This window comes from Vicia villosa, linkage group LG6, assembly GCF_029867415.1.
Source record: "Vicia villosa cultivar HV-30 ecotype Madison, WI linkage group LG6, Vvil1.0, whole genome shotgun sequence".
In the NCBI taxonomy this organism is placed as follows: Eukaryota; Viridiplantae; Streptophyta; class Magnoliopsida; order Fabales; family Fabaceae; genus Vicia; species Vicia villosa.
Window position 1 is genome coordinate 158,984,693 of NC_081185.1, and position 14,629 is coordinate 158,999,321.

Here is a 14,629-nt window from a genome sequence, read left to right on the forward strand (position 1 = left end):
CCAAGATTGGAAGAGAGGAGAGAAATTCTAAGAGCAAAGCTTATCCCCTTGATTCGCTTCCCATACATGACATGTCGAAAGCTGAAGATGGTCCAGAGTTGCAACGACTTCGAACATGAAATCACTTCTAAGCTAGAATTTGATGCCTTGTATTTCAAGGATGAGGCACCACATCGAAAACAGATACTAGCAGCGGAATCAGATGCCACTAGTCGCTTCTTCATTGAGCGGTCATACAAGTACCGCCCTATTAAAGTTGTGGAATTCGAACTTCCACATCAATAGTGTGTGGTTTACTTAGACCTGAGGCGGGAGAAGTGCGCCAACTTGTTCCCCTCTGGCCACGTATGTTCACGGGCCTTCCAATTAAGCGGTCTGGGGGTTTTCTTGTCAGTGCACTACTGTATGGACCAACAGAGTTTCTATCATTGCTTCGGCTTTTGCTTTGGCATGCCAGAGAAGAAATCTACAAACTTCAGTGTTGACTATGAATCTGTTGTTAGGTCGAGGACATCCTTAGAATACATCAGAAGTATAAAGGAAACTTTATATTTTTAACATGAAAAAGTTGGATTACATTTGGAACTCAACCGGTAACTTCGATTCTTGCTGATGTATTCTAAGGTTGGCGTCAACCGAATAGAAAATTTATAGTCAACCCTGAAGTTCGCAGAGTCATTCTTCGGCATGCCAAAGCATAAGCCGGAGCAATGGTAGAAGCTCTGTCAGTCCATATTGCAATGCGCTGACAAGAAAAACCCCTGACCACCTAAATGAAAGGCCCGTGAATAGACATGGCCAGAGGGGAACAAGTTGGCGCACTCCTCCCGCCTCAAGTCGAAGTATATCACACATTGTTGATGTGGATGTTCGAATTCCACAACTTAAATAGGGAGTTACTTGTATGACCTCTCTGTTAGAACAAGATTTGTTCTTATCAATTATCTTAGTTTTGATGATAACAATAATATGAATTTTGCTTAAGATAATATGGTACTCTAATCCAATGCAATTTCCCTTTCAGGAAATATATAAAGAGTACGCATAATTCAGCGCTCAGAAGATGTGTCTCAAATGGTTCAGCATGCAACATCAGAACATGGTCTGGCAAGACATCAGAAGATGGTCGAAGCAGAATCAGAACATGGGTCTATGGAAGCATCAGAAGAACATGAGATCAGAAGCACTGAAAATCAGAAGATGGTATCACGCTCAGAAGCACTTCAAGGTCAGAAGATCAGAAGATGCTGTGCACCAAGCTGTTTGACTCTGATGATATTCAAACGTCGTATTCACAAACATCAGATCAGAAGGAAGTACACGTGGCAGACTACGCTGACTGACAAAAGGAACGTTAAAGCTACTAAAGGCTACGTCAGTAGACACAGCGTGAACAAGGCTCGAGGTAGTTGACAAAAGCGTATAACATTAAATGCAAAGCTGTACGGAACACGCAAAGCATTAAATGCATTCAACGGTCATCTTCTCAACGCCTATAAATATGAAGTTCTGATGAGAAGCAAGGTTAACGATTCTGCACAAAATCAACTTATATCAAACTTGCTGAAACGCTGTTCAAATCTAAACTCAGAATCTTCATCTTCATCAAAGCTCACTACATTGCTGTTGTAATATCTTAGTGAGATTAAGCTTAAACTGTAAGAGAAATATCACAGTTGTGATTATCGCTTTTAAGAAGCATTTGTAAACTCTTGAATTGATTACATTAAGTTGTAAGGAACTAGAGTGATCGGTTGATCAGTATACTCTAGGAAGTCTTGGCAGTTGGCTGAGCAGTTTGTAACTAGAGTGATCAGGTTGATCAGAATACTCTAGAGGAAGTCTTAGCAGTTGGCTGAGCAGAAAGTCTTAGGAGTGAACTAAGCCTAGAGTGATCGTGTTGATCAGTAGACTCTAGAAAAAGTCTTAGGAGTGAACTAAGCAGTTGTTCCTGGAGTGATCAGGTTGTGATCAGAAGACTCTGGAAGACTTAGTTGCGGCTAAGTGGAAAACCATTGTAATCCGTGCGATTAGTGGATTAAATCCTCAGTTGAGGTAAATCATCTCTGCGGGGGTGGACTGGAGTAGCTTCGTTAACAGCGAACCAGGATAAAAATATTTGTGCATTTATTTTTATCGTCCAAGATTTAAAGTCACACTTATTCAATCCCCCCCTTTCTAAGTGTTTTTCTATCCTTCAATTGGTATCAGAGCGCCGGTTCTAAGGTGCAAGCACTTAACCGTGTTTAGAAAAGATTCAGGAAGAGAAAAACGCTTCATTTAAAAGATGGTTGATGAAAGTGAAAGAACTATACCTACACCTGCATCTACATCTGGCTCTGCTGAGCAATACAACGGTAACAATGGTTATACTAGACCGCCGGTATTTGATGGTGAAAACTTTGAATACTGGAAAGATAAACTGGAAAGTTACTTTCTGGGTCTAGATGGTGATCTATGGGATCTTCTGATGGATGGTTACAAACATCCTGTAAATGCCAGAGGCGTAAAGCTGTCAAGGCAAGAAATGAATGATGATCAAAAGAAGCTTTTCAGGAATCATCATAAATGTAGAACTGTTTTGCTGAATGCTATCTCTCATGCTGAGTATGAGAAGATATCTAACAGGGAAACGGCCTATGACATATATGAGTCCTTGAAAATGACTCATGAAGGAAATGCTCAAGTCAAGGAGACAAAAGCTCTTGCCCTAATCCAGAAGTATGAAGCCTTCAAGATGGAGGATGATGAAGACATTGAAAAGATGTTTTCGAGATTTCAAACTCTTACTGCTGGATTGAGAGTTCTTGACAAAGGATACACCAAGGCTGATCATGTGAAGAAGATCATCAGAAGCTTACCCAGAAGATGGGGTCCTATGGTGACTGCATTCAAGATTGCAAAGAATCTGAATGAAGTTTCTCTGGAAGAGCTTATCAGCGCCTTGAGAAGTCATGAAATAGAGCTGGACGCAAATGAGCCTCAAAAGAAAGGTAAGTCTATTGCATTAAAATCAAATATCAAGAAATGCACTAACGCTTTTCAGGCCAGAGAAGAAGATCCTGAAGAATCAGAATCTGAAGAAGAAGATGAACTGTCCATGATTTCCAGAAGGCTAAATCAACTCTGGAAGACCAAGCAAAGGAAGTTCAGAGGCTTCAGAAGTTCAAGGAAATTTGAACGTGGAGAATCTTCTGATGAAAGAAGATTTGACAAGAAGAAGGTCATGTGCTATGAATGCAATGAGCCTGGACACTACAAAAATGAATGTCCAAATCTTCAAAAGGAAAGTCCCAAGAAAAAGTTTCATAAGAAGAAAGGTCTTATGGCAACCTGGGATGAGTCAGAAGATGATTCAGAAGATGAGCAGGCCAACTGTGCGCTGATGGCGACAGAAGATGACGGATCAGAAGCTACATCAGAATCAGATTCTGAAGAGGTATTTTCTGAACTTACTAGAGATGAGTTAGTTTCCGGTCTAACTGAACTTCTGGAACTCAAGTCTCAGATTAGTCTCAAATACAAAAAGCTGAAAAAGCAATTTGAATTTGAAACAAAGAAGCTTGAGTTGGAGAATTCTGAATTAAAAGAAAAACTTTTAAAATTATCCAATAATGTTGGATCTCCTTCTGATTCAGAAAAATCCACTCCTAGTCTGAACCATATTCTGAAAGAATATGATTTAAGTTTCAGAAAGTTCTTATCTAGAAGTATTGGCAGAAGTCAGCTAGCTTCTATGATATATGCTGTGTCTGGAAACAAAAGAGTTGGCATTGGTTATGAGGGTGAAACCCCATACAAACTTGAACCAGTTGATGAAATGAAAATTACATACAAGCCATTGTATGATCAGTTCAAGTATGGCCACTCTCATGATATTAGGCACACCTCACATGCACAAAGTTTTCACATAACACACACTAAGAAGCATGTGACACAACCTAGGAAATATCATGAAACTCACATTAAGAATTATCATGCTGTTCCTCCTATTGCTTACAATGTTAAACCCAAGTTCAATCAGAACTTGAGAAAATCTAACAAGAAAGGACCCAAAAAGATGTGGGTACCTAAGGATAAGATTATTCCTATTGCAGATATCCTTGGCTGCAAGAAGGACAAAGCACAACATGTCATGGTACCTGGACTCTGGATGCTCGCGACACATGACAGGAAGAAGGTCTATGTTCCAAGACTTGGTGCTTAAGTCTGGAGGAGAAGTCAAGTTCGGAGGAGATCAGAAGGGCAAGATAATTGGCTCTGGAACTATAAAGTCTGGTAACTCTCCTTCCATTTCTAATGTACTTCTTGTAGAAGGATTAACTCATAACCTCTTATCTATCAGTCAATTAAGTGACAACGGTTATGATATAATCTTCAATCAAAAGTCTTGCAAGGCTGTAAATCAGAAGGATGGCTCAATCCTATTTACAGGCAAGAGGAAGAACAACATTTATAAGACAGATCTGCAAGATCTTATGAGTCAGAAGGTGACTTGTCTTATGTCTGTTTCTGAAGAGCAGTGGGTCTGGCACAGAAGATTAGGTCATGCTAGTTTGAGAAAGATCTCTCAGATTAACAAACTGAATCTTGTCAGAGGACTCCCTAATCTGAAATTCCAATCAGATGCTCTCTGTGAAGCATGTCAGAAGGGCAAGTTCTCCAAACCTGCATTCAAGTCTAAGAATGTTGTTTCTACCTCAAGGCCATTAGAACTCTTGCACATTGATCTGTTTGGTCCAGTCAAAACAGCATCTGTCAGAGGAAAGAAATATGGATTAGTCATCGTAGATGATTATAGCCGCTGGACATGGGTAAAATTCTTGAAACACAAGGATGAGACTCATTCAGTGTTCTTTGATTTCTGCATTCAGATTCAATCTGAAAAAGAGTGTAAAATCATAAAGGTCAGAAGTGATCATGGTGGTGAATTTGAGAACAGACCCTTTGAAGAATTCTTCAAAGAAAATGGTATTGCCCATGATTTCTCTTGTCCTAGAACTCCACAGCAAAATGGGGTTGTAGAACGAAAGAATAGGACTCTTCAAGAAATGGCCAGAACCATGATCAATGAAACCAATATGGCTAAGCATTTCTGGGCAGAAGCAATAAACACTGCATGTTATATTCAGAATAGAATCTCTATCAGACCTATTCTTAATAAGACTCCCTATGAATTGTGGAAGAATAAAAAGCCCAACATTTCATATTTCCATCCTTTTGGATGTGTGTGCTTTATTCTGAACACTAAAGATCATCTTGGTAAGTTTGATTCCAAAGCTCAAAAGTGTTTCCTTCTTGGATATTCTGAACGCTCAAAAGGCTACAGAGTATACAATACTGAAACATTGGTTGTAGAAGAATCAATCAATATCAGGTTTGATGATAAGCTTGGTTCTGAAAAACCAAAGCAAGTTGATAATTTTGCAGGTTGTGATATTGACATATCAGAAGTTGTTGAGCCAAGAAGCAACGCATCAGAAGCAGAGCTTCTCAGAAGCAAAGAATCTGAAGATCAAGTATCAGCTTCTCTGGAGGATCTAAGTATTTCTGAAGAACCATCTGTCAGAAGATCATCCAGACTCATCTCTGGTCATTCAGAAGATGTCATTCTTGGAAAGAAGGATGATCCAATCAGAACAAGAGCATTCCTTAGAAACAATGCAGACTGTCAATTAGGTCTTGTATCTTTGATCGAGCCAACTTCTGTTGATCATGCTCTAGAAGATCCAGACTGGATAATTGCTATGCAAGAAGAACTAAATCAGTTTACAAGGAATGATGTTTGGGATCTTGTTCCTAGACCAGATGGATTCAATATAATCGGTACAAAATGGGTCTTCAGAAACAAGCTCAGTGAGAAAGGCGAAGTGGTAAGGAACAAAGCCAGACTGGTGGCTCAGGGTTATAGTCAGCAAGAAGGGATTGACTACACAGAAACCTTTGCACCAGTGGCCAGGTTAGAATCTATTCGTCTATTAATTTCTTTTGCCACTCAACATAACATCACTCTCTATCAGATGGATGTTAAGAGTGCCTTCTTAAATGGTTATATAGATGAAGAAGTTTATGTCCATCAACCTCCTGGTTTTGAAGACTCTATGTCTCCTAATCATGTTTTTAAACTTAAGAAATCATTGTATGGATTGAAACAGGCTCCCAGAGCTTGGTACGAACGCTTAAGTTCTTTCCTTCTGGATAATGGTTTCACTAGAGGAAAAGTGGACACTACTCTCTTTTGTAAAACCTTTGAAAAGGATATTTTAATTTGTCAAATATATGTAGATGATATTATTTTTGGAACATCTAATGCTACACTTGGAAAGGAGTTTGCTAAGTCTATGCAGGCTGAGTTTGAAATGAGCATGATGGGAGAACTCAAGTATTTCCTTGGAATACAAATAAATCAAACATCAGAAGGAACGTATGTTCACCAAACCAAGTATGTGAAGGAACTTCTGAAGAAGTTTAATCTTCTAGACTGCAAAGAAGCCAAAACTCCTATGCATCCAACATGCATCCTAGGTAAGGATGAGGTAAGTAAGAAGGTAGATCAGAAGCTATACAGAGGTATGATTGGATCTCTTCTATATCTGACTGCTTCTAGACCTGACATTCTGTTCAGTGTTTGTTTGTGTGCTAGATTCCAATCAGATCCTAGAGAATCTCATTTAACTGCTGTTAAGAGGATTCTAAGGTATCTGAAAGGTACTACTAATGTTGGCTTAGTTTACAGAAAATCTAAAGAATACAACTTAGTAGGATTCTGCGATGCTGACTATGCTGGAGACAGAATTGAAAGAAAAAGTACTTCAGGAAGTTGCCAATTTCTTGGAAGTCATTTGATCTCCTGGTACAGCAAGAAGCAAGCAACTATTGCTCTATCAACAACAGAAGCAGAATATGTCGCTGCTGCTGGTTGTAGCACACAGATGCTCTGGATGAAGAGTCAGTTAGAAGATTATCAGATATTTGAGAGTAACATTCCTATATTCTGTGATAATACTTCTGCTATATGTTTATCTAAGAATCCTATTCTTCATTCAAAAGCTAAACATATTGAGATAAAACATCATTTCATAAGGGACTATGTTCAGAAGGGTGTTATTTCTTTAAACTTTGTTGATACAGACCATCAATGGGCTGATATCTTTACAAAACCCCTGGCTGAAGATAGGTTTAAGTTCATTCTGAAGAACATCAGTATGGATTTATGCCCAGAATGAGAAGATGAGAAGTTCTCATGTATGAGTATCTTCTGAAATGAATGTGGAACAATTTTTTTTCAGAAGTTCTGATTGAAATCTTTTAGAAATTATGATTCGGTTATTACTAACGTTTCATTGTCTAAGTTGATTCAGAACCTCTTTTAAAGCAAAACAGCTGTTACGTTTTATCTCGGGATGGTAAACCTGTCGTTACTATTCATGGATAAGCGCGCGTGCAGTTGAAGGGACGCCGACCATAGGTAACTGTGCTAGTCACCTCATTTGTCTTTATTATCTCTCCTCACGTCACGTAACATTAAATGCCAGTCATCATTCGTTTCATTTCATTTTCTTTTAAATACTCTTTAAACTCTTCTCGTTCCCTCTCAACTTTTTCTATCTCCTTGCATTCCTCATAAAGTTTGTCTCTCCCTCTCTTCCATATCAAACCCTACCTGCAAACCCATCATGAACTCTTCATCAAGCCCAGGAAATCATGAAAATAATAAAAACAACAAACGAAAAGCTGTTGAAACATCTCCCTCCAAACCCAAAAAGATCAAAATCACCTATGATCCTCTCAAGGTGAATCCTTTCGAAGCAATGTTGTCTGGAAACTATTCTAGACGTGTGTTTCATCCTCCTGGTGAAAGCCCTCCATCATCTCCATCTTCTTCCTCATCTTTCGACCTTCAAGACTCAGCTTCCTCTGATTTTTCCTCTCCTTTAATCTCTTCTGAAGACATCTCTTCATCTTCACCCGCTGAGGATGTTGTCTCTGGTAAAGGTGGTGGAAGATCTGCTGCAGGACCAAGTCTCCCTGATCCCTCGCCTGAAAGCCCTAGAAGCAGTCAATGAGGCGTTTCACTCCTTCATGGCATGCTGGCACAGACGTGGTCTTAGCCGGGGTCCTAGGATTTGGTCTTAGTAGTTTTCTTTTTCTTTGTTGCACAACTTCTTGTAATCCTCTTTTGCTGATCAATGAAAAAGTTTCTTTGTGTTTTACATTCCAGTAAATGTTTTCTTTTGTCGTTTTATACATCTGAATCTTTTTATATATTCTTTTTTGATGTTATGACAAAAAGGGGGAGAAAGATAAATGATAAATGATTTGATTAAATCTATCAGTTGCTGGGTAAAGGCTCCCACACATTCACTAACAAGAACTGCAAGTTCTATATGGTTTAAGTGTTTTGCAGGTACAGAGAAGTGAAGTGAATCTTCAAAGCAAACACTAGAAGCAAAACCATGGAAATTGAAGCAAGCTGAGTGCTGTCAAGCTTCAGAGATCAGAAGCAAGAAAGAAGAATGAATCAGAAGCACTGATAATAGAATTTGAATATCATTGTCTATCCTGTTATGACAAAATTCTATTTGCCCTGATACATATAATGTTATGGCTCTGATACATTATTTGCTCTGATACATGTTTTTAGCCTAAATGCTCTGATACATTTGGCTCTGATACATATCATGTATTTGAATATACATTTTATGTTCTAACTCGTTCATGCTGACTTTTGTCGTTTAGTTTTTGTTCTGTAACATTTCAGGATGTAGAGATGCTCAGATGATGCTCTGGTACATTCAACAATGTTCTGATACAAATCTAGCATGAAGTGATGTTGGTAGACATTCAAAGTTCTGAAGCTATCCGAGGGAAGCAGAAATCAGAAGGTGTGAATGTTCTAAAAGATCCAGTAATTCAAGTTCTGAAGCTGTCCTGAATGGAAGCAGAAGTCAGAAGCTGTGAATGTTCTGAAGATCAAAGAAATTCAAGTTCTGAAGCTATCCAATGGAAGCAGAAGTCAGAAGCTATGAATTCTCTGAAGGCAGAAGCTTATATGATCGTCTCTACCGAAATAATCAGGGAAGTCTTTTATCAAAGTTCTTCGAGTATTTATTTCAGGGGGAGATTATTTATCTCAGGGGGAGATTGTTAATCTCAGGGGGAGACATATTCATATGCTTATGCTATAGCTGTGTAATTTGTCTTTTGCCGTCTACTCTTTCTGATCGCAAATTCATATCATTTATATATGTTTTTGTCATCATCAAAAAGGGGGAGATTGTTAGAACAAGATTTGTTCTTATCAATTATCTTAGTTTTGATGATAACAATAATATGAATTTTGCTTAAGATAATATGGTACTCTAATCCAATGCAATTTCCCTTTCAGGAAATATATAAAGAGTACGCATAATTCAGCGCTCAGAAGATGTGTCTCAAATGGTTCAGCATGCAACATCAGAACATGGTCTGGCAAGACATCAGAAGATGGTCGAAGCAGAATCAGAACATGGGTCTATGGAAGCATCAGAAGAACATGAGATCAGAAGCACTGAAAATCAGAAGATGGTATCACGCTCAGAAGCACTTCAAGGTCAGAAGATCAGAAGATGCTGTGCACCAAGCTGTTTGACTCTGATGATATTCAAACGTCGTATTCACAAACATCAGATCAGAAGGAAGTACACGTGGCAGACTACGCTGACTGACAAAAGGAACGTTAAAGCTACTAAAGGCTACGTCAGTAGACACAGCGTGAACAAGGCTCGAGGTAGTTGACAAAAGCGTATAACATTAAATGCAAAGCTGTACGGAACACGCAAAGCATTAAATGCATTCAACGGTCATCTTCTCAACGCCTATAAATATGAAGTTCTGATGAGAAGCAAGGTTAACGATTCTGCACAAAATCAACTTATATCAAACTTGCTGAAACGCTGTTCAAATCTAAACTCAGAATCTTCATCTTCATCAAAGCTCACTACATTGCTGTTGTAATATCTTAGTGAGATTAAGCTTAAACTGTAAGAGAAATATCACAGTTGTGATTATCGCTTTTAAGAAGCATTTGTAAACTCTTGAATTGATTACATTAAGTTGTAAGGAACTAGAGTGATCGGTTGATCAGTATACTCTAGGAAGTCTTGGCAGTTGGCTGAGCAGTTTGTAACTAGAGTGATCAGGTTGATCAGAATACTCTAGAGGAAGTCTTAGCAGTTGGCTGAGCAGAAAGTCTTAGGAGTGAACTAAGCCTAGAGTGATCGTGTTGATCAGTAGACTCTAGAAAAAGTCTTAGGAGTGAACTAAGCAGTTGTTCCTGGAGTGATCAGGTTGTGATCAGAAGACTCTGGAAGACTTAGTTGCGGCTAAGTGGAAAACCATTGTAATCCGTGCGATTAGTGGATTAAATCCTCAGTTGAGGTAAATCATCTCTGCGGGGGTGGACTGGAGTAGCTTCGTTAACAGCGAACCAGGATAAAAATATTTGTGCATTTATTTTTATCGTCCAAGATTTAAAGTCACACTTATTCAATCCCCCCCTTTCTAAGTGTTTTTCTATCCTTCACTCTCAATGAAGAAACGATTAGTGGAAGATGATTCCGCCGCTAGTATCTGTTTCCATTATGGTGCCTCAGCCTTGAAACACAATGCATCAAATACTAGCTTAGAAGTGACTTCATTTTCAAAGTCTTTGCAACTCTGGACTATCTTCAGCTTGCGACATGTCATATATGGGAAGCGGATGAAGGGGATAAGCTTTGCTCTTAGAACTTCTCTCCTCTCTTCCAGACTGGGGTACTGGGTTCGAGCCCACTTCAACCCAAAATCATACACTGCCTCCTCAAATGCGATTTGCAGCTCATCGCTAGATAATAATACCATGACCCCAGCAAGTGGAAATCCCATCAGCTCCTCCTGATGTCTGATAAATAATAAAACTTATTAGTATTAAAAAAATCAGCAATAACTCAATAGACTTGTAAATATACCAACCATGTACTGAATTATATAAATTATTTAAACTAAGAGGAATAAAGAAACATACTTTGTGACGTCCTTGTAACGAGCAATAAGATACTTTTTTGCTGCTACAGTCAATGGCCAAACAACTTCAATCATCAGGACATTATAAGGAAGATCTAGGTAGAGCAACGCGGACTCTGGTGTCATGGATATGTTCAGCAATATCCTGATGCAGTATCTCATGCAGGATACCACACCAAACTTCTCTTCCGCCATCAAGACATCCAGCAAGCTAGACGGTGAGGTCACACTTACAGAACTATTGTACATAAATTTCAAAACCTCCATGAATGGAGCTTCCTCTAAAACATTAAAATTAACTCAGCATTAGTAAGCAAATTATTGGAGAAAACAAATTTGAGGAAGAAAGTTATCTAAAAAGCTATTTATATATGCTTATACTAGATGAAGTGATTCTTACGGTGATGTGCGTCTGCTTGGACTCCCTCATCCCATTAGAAAAGAGCTGCAAAATAATACATAACTAAGCGAACAATATTCACCAAAAATATTCAAATATAATAAATAAACAAGAGACGTCCACCTTGTAGAAGAACGAGCTCTTTGTGGCTGGGATGGAGGAGCTGACATGCAATGTCTTCACTTTAACGATTGGAGAGTAATCGATGTGAAGATTTGCAGACTCATTAGCATTGACATCCTTATCACCTATATTAATAATAACCCAACTCAAATCAACGAACAAAACTAAAAACTCAACATTTATTAAAAATAATTGTTTAGCTTGCAAGCAAAATAAAAGTGTTTTTCAGCTTAAGATCGTTTTGCTACACAAGCAATTCAATGGGTGTACGGACACATTTGGTAGTTACTGTCAGGTTGTGCAATTTCATGAATTATCAATAAGATTATCAAACGTCAAAATCGGTGTCAAAAAATTTAATATTCTGATAAACATTATCAAACCAACTACATATAATTGGTGTCCAAAAATTTAAAATTTAGATCAAGTACCAACCAAGGACGCCTCAACCATTGCATCTGCGTCTACATCCTGAGGCTTACTCAGGGCACAATCGTTCACAAAATCAGAGAGAGCATGGTAGTCCGACAATAAATCTGCTACGAAAAATAAGAGAGAGCATGGTAGTATGATGAAAATTTGATACATAACATATAATCTAATATGCATAGAGTGACACTTTTTAGAAAAATACGTATGCACAAAATCACGATATATCATTGCTCTAGCTCCTGTCATAATTATGAAAATCAATTAATATTTAACTAGAATCACATGGATCCACTATTGAAAAAGCATAGATATTTATCATGACTTCATAGTAGATAAAATTCTAAAATCAATATACCATTATTACAACCACTATATGCCATTAAATTTGGCACCTTTTGAAAAACATATCGAAGTATAATTGCATTACATTTAACGTAGAAAATTTATCCTTTTCAATCCTAATGTGATTCATTTGAATAGAGTTTTAAATTTCAACTCATTCTCTTTGGCAGAATTGGAACATCTGGATATCAGTCAAAGGGCTAAAATTGACTGGATTAGGGCAGGTGATGGCAACAATAAATACTTTTATGCCTCTATTAAACAAAGACAAAAGCAGCATTGCATTAGAAGTTTGAGCATGGAATATGGGACTGTGGTTCATGAGCAGCAAGATATTGAGGCAGAGGTGTTGAGGTACTATACAGACATTATGGGCACTGCAGAGATGGCTCTTGAGGGAGTGAATGTTCTTGCCCTTAGACAGGGAGCACAACTGTCTTGTGACCAGAGGGAGTTCCTTATAAAACCTATCACCAAGGAGGAAATTTATGAGGCTCTTAATGGTATTGGGGATAACAAAACCCCTGGCATTGATGGATTTGGAGCCAGGTTTTTCAAGAAGACTTGGAGCATTGTGGGTGATGATGTGTGTAGGGATGTGCTGGATTTCTTTGCTCATGGGAGATTGCACCATGGTTTCAACACTGCAGTCATAGCTCTCACCCCTAAACACAGTTTGGCTAAGGCTGCTAAGGATTATCGTCCAATATCCTGTTGTACCGACATCTACAAAATAATCTCTAAAGTTTTAACTGGGAGATTAGGGTCTGTCTTGCCAACTATTATCTCTAAGAACCAGGCTGCCTTTGTAAAAGGTCAACACTTGCAAGATCATGTTTTACTGGCTTATGAGTTAATCAGAGGGTATGAGAGGAAGTATTCCACCCCCAAAGGTATGATGCAGATTGACTTACAAAAGGCATACGATATGGTAGACTGGAAAGCCCTGGAAAGCATCTTGTTGGAGTTAGGGGTCCCTGCTAGATTTACTAAGTGGATCATGTTGTCTGTGTCTACAGTGTCCTACAGGTTTCATATAAATGGTGAATACTCTCAAAGTATGTCTGCTAAGAGGGGGATCAGACAAGGTGACCCCTTGTCTCCCCTCCTTTTTGTGATTATGATGGAGTACCTCACAAGACTGCTCTTCCAACTTGACAATCTACCCAACTTCAAGTATCATTCAAAGTGTGAGAGGATGAAGATCACTAGCGAACACTCTGGTTTTAGGGAAGGTGTGCTGCCTTTTAGGTATCTAGGTCTCCCTTTAACTAGCAAAAAGTTGGCTATCAAACATTACCTTGTGCTGATTGAGAAAATTGTCCAGAAAGTCACTCATTGGAGTTCAAAGCTTCTTACCTATGCGGGTAGAGTGATGTTGATTAAGAGTGTCCTGTTAGCAGTGGTTAATTTCTGGATACAAGTTCTGCCTATTCCTAAGGAAGTCCTCCATCGTATCGACTCAATTTGCCGTAGTTTTTTATGGACAGGTGAAAAGGTTGCATCCAGAAAATCTCCCCTGGCCTGGAAGAAGGTGTGCAAGCCAAAAGCTTATGGTGGCATGAGTATTATCTACCTGGAATCATGGAATAAGCTATGTATGATCAAGCTGCTTTGGAACTTGCACAGAAAGACTGATTCTCTCTGGATTAAGTGGATTCATGAATACTATTTGAAGAATGCAGATATTATGCAGGTTCCCATAAAAGAGAGTTACTCTTGGCTGTTTAAGGAACTGCTCTATGCTAGACAATTATATCAAGAGTTGGATGCTTCTCATGCTGGTAGAGGTAATAGGATTCATTTGAAGAGCCTCTACATAAATCTGCTTGCCACGGATGTGAAACCTGTGTGGAAGCATTTGATGTTTGGTAATTTTGCCCGACCTAGATCTGTTTTCATATTTTGGTTAGCCTATAATGGGAGATTGGCAACGAAAGAGAGGATGAAGAGGTTTGGTTTGATCCAAGATGATAGGTGTGTGTTCTGTTCGCAACAAGAAACCATTAGTCACCTCTTCTTCTGCTGCATTCGTCTTAGAGGTATCTGGGAAAGAGTCCTGAGTTGGATCAATATTACTCATTCTCCTATGGATTAGGATAGGGAACTTTTATGGACAACTAGAAATTGCAAGGGCAGAAGTTGGAGAGCGACACTCTTGAAGAGTGCTATTACTGAAACTGTCTATGCTTTATGGAAAGTGAGGAATTAGATTGTGTTTGGTCTGAGAAATCACATAGGTGACATTGATAAAGAGATTATAGATATTCTTGTGTATAGACTTTGGAA

At 38.6% G+C, this 14,629-nt stretch overlaps 1 pseudogene; it reads right to left on the minus strand.

Moving 5' to 3' along the window:
- Window positions 1-602: 602 nt before the first annotated feature.
- Window positions 603-14,629, minus strand: part of LOC131615145 (BTB/POZ domain-containing protein POB1-like) — a 38,538-nt pseudogene continuing 24,511 nt past the window's right edge.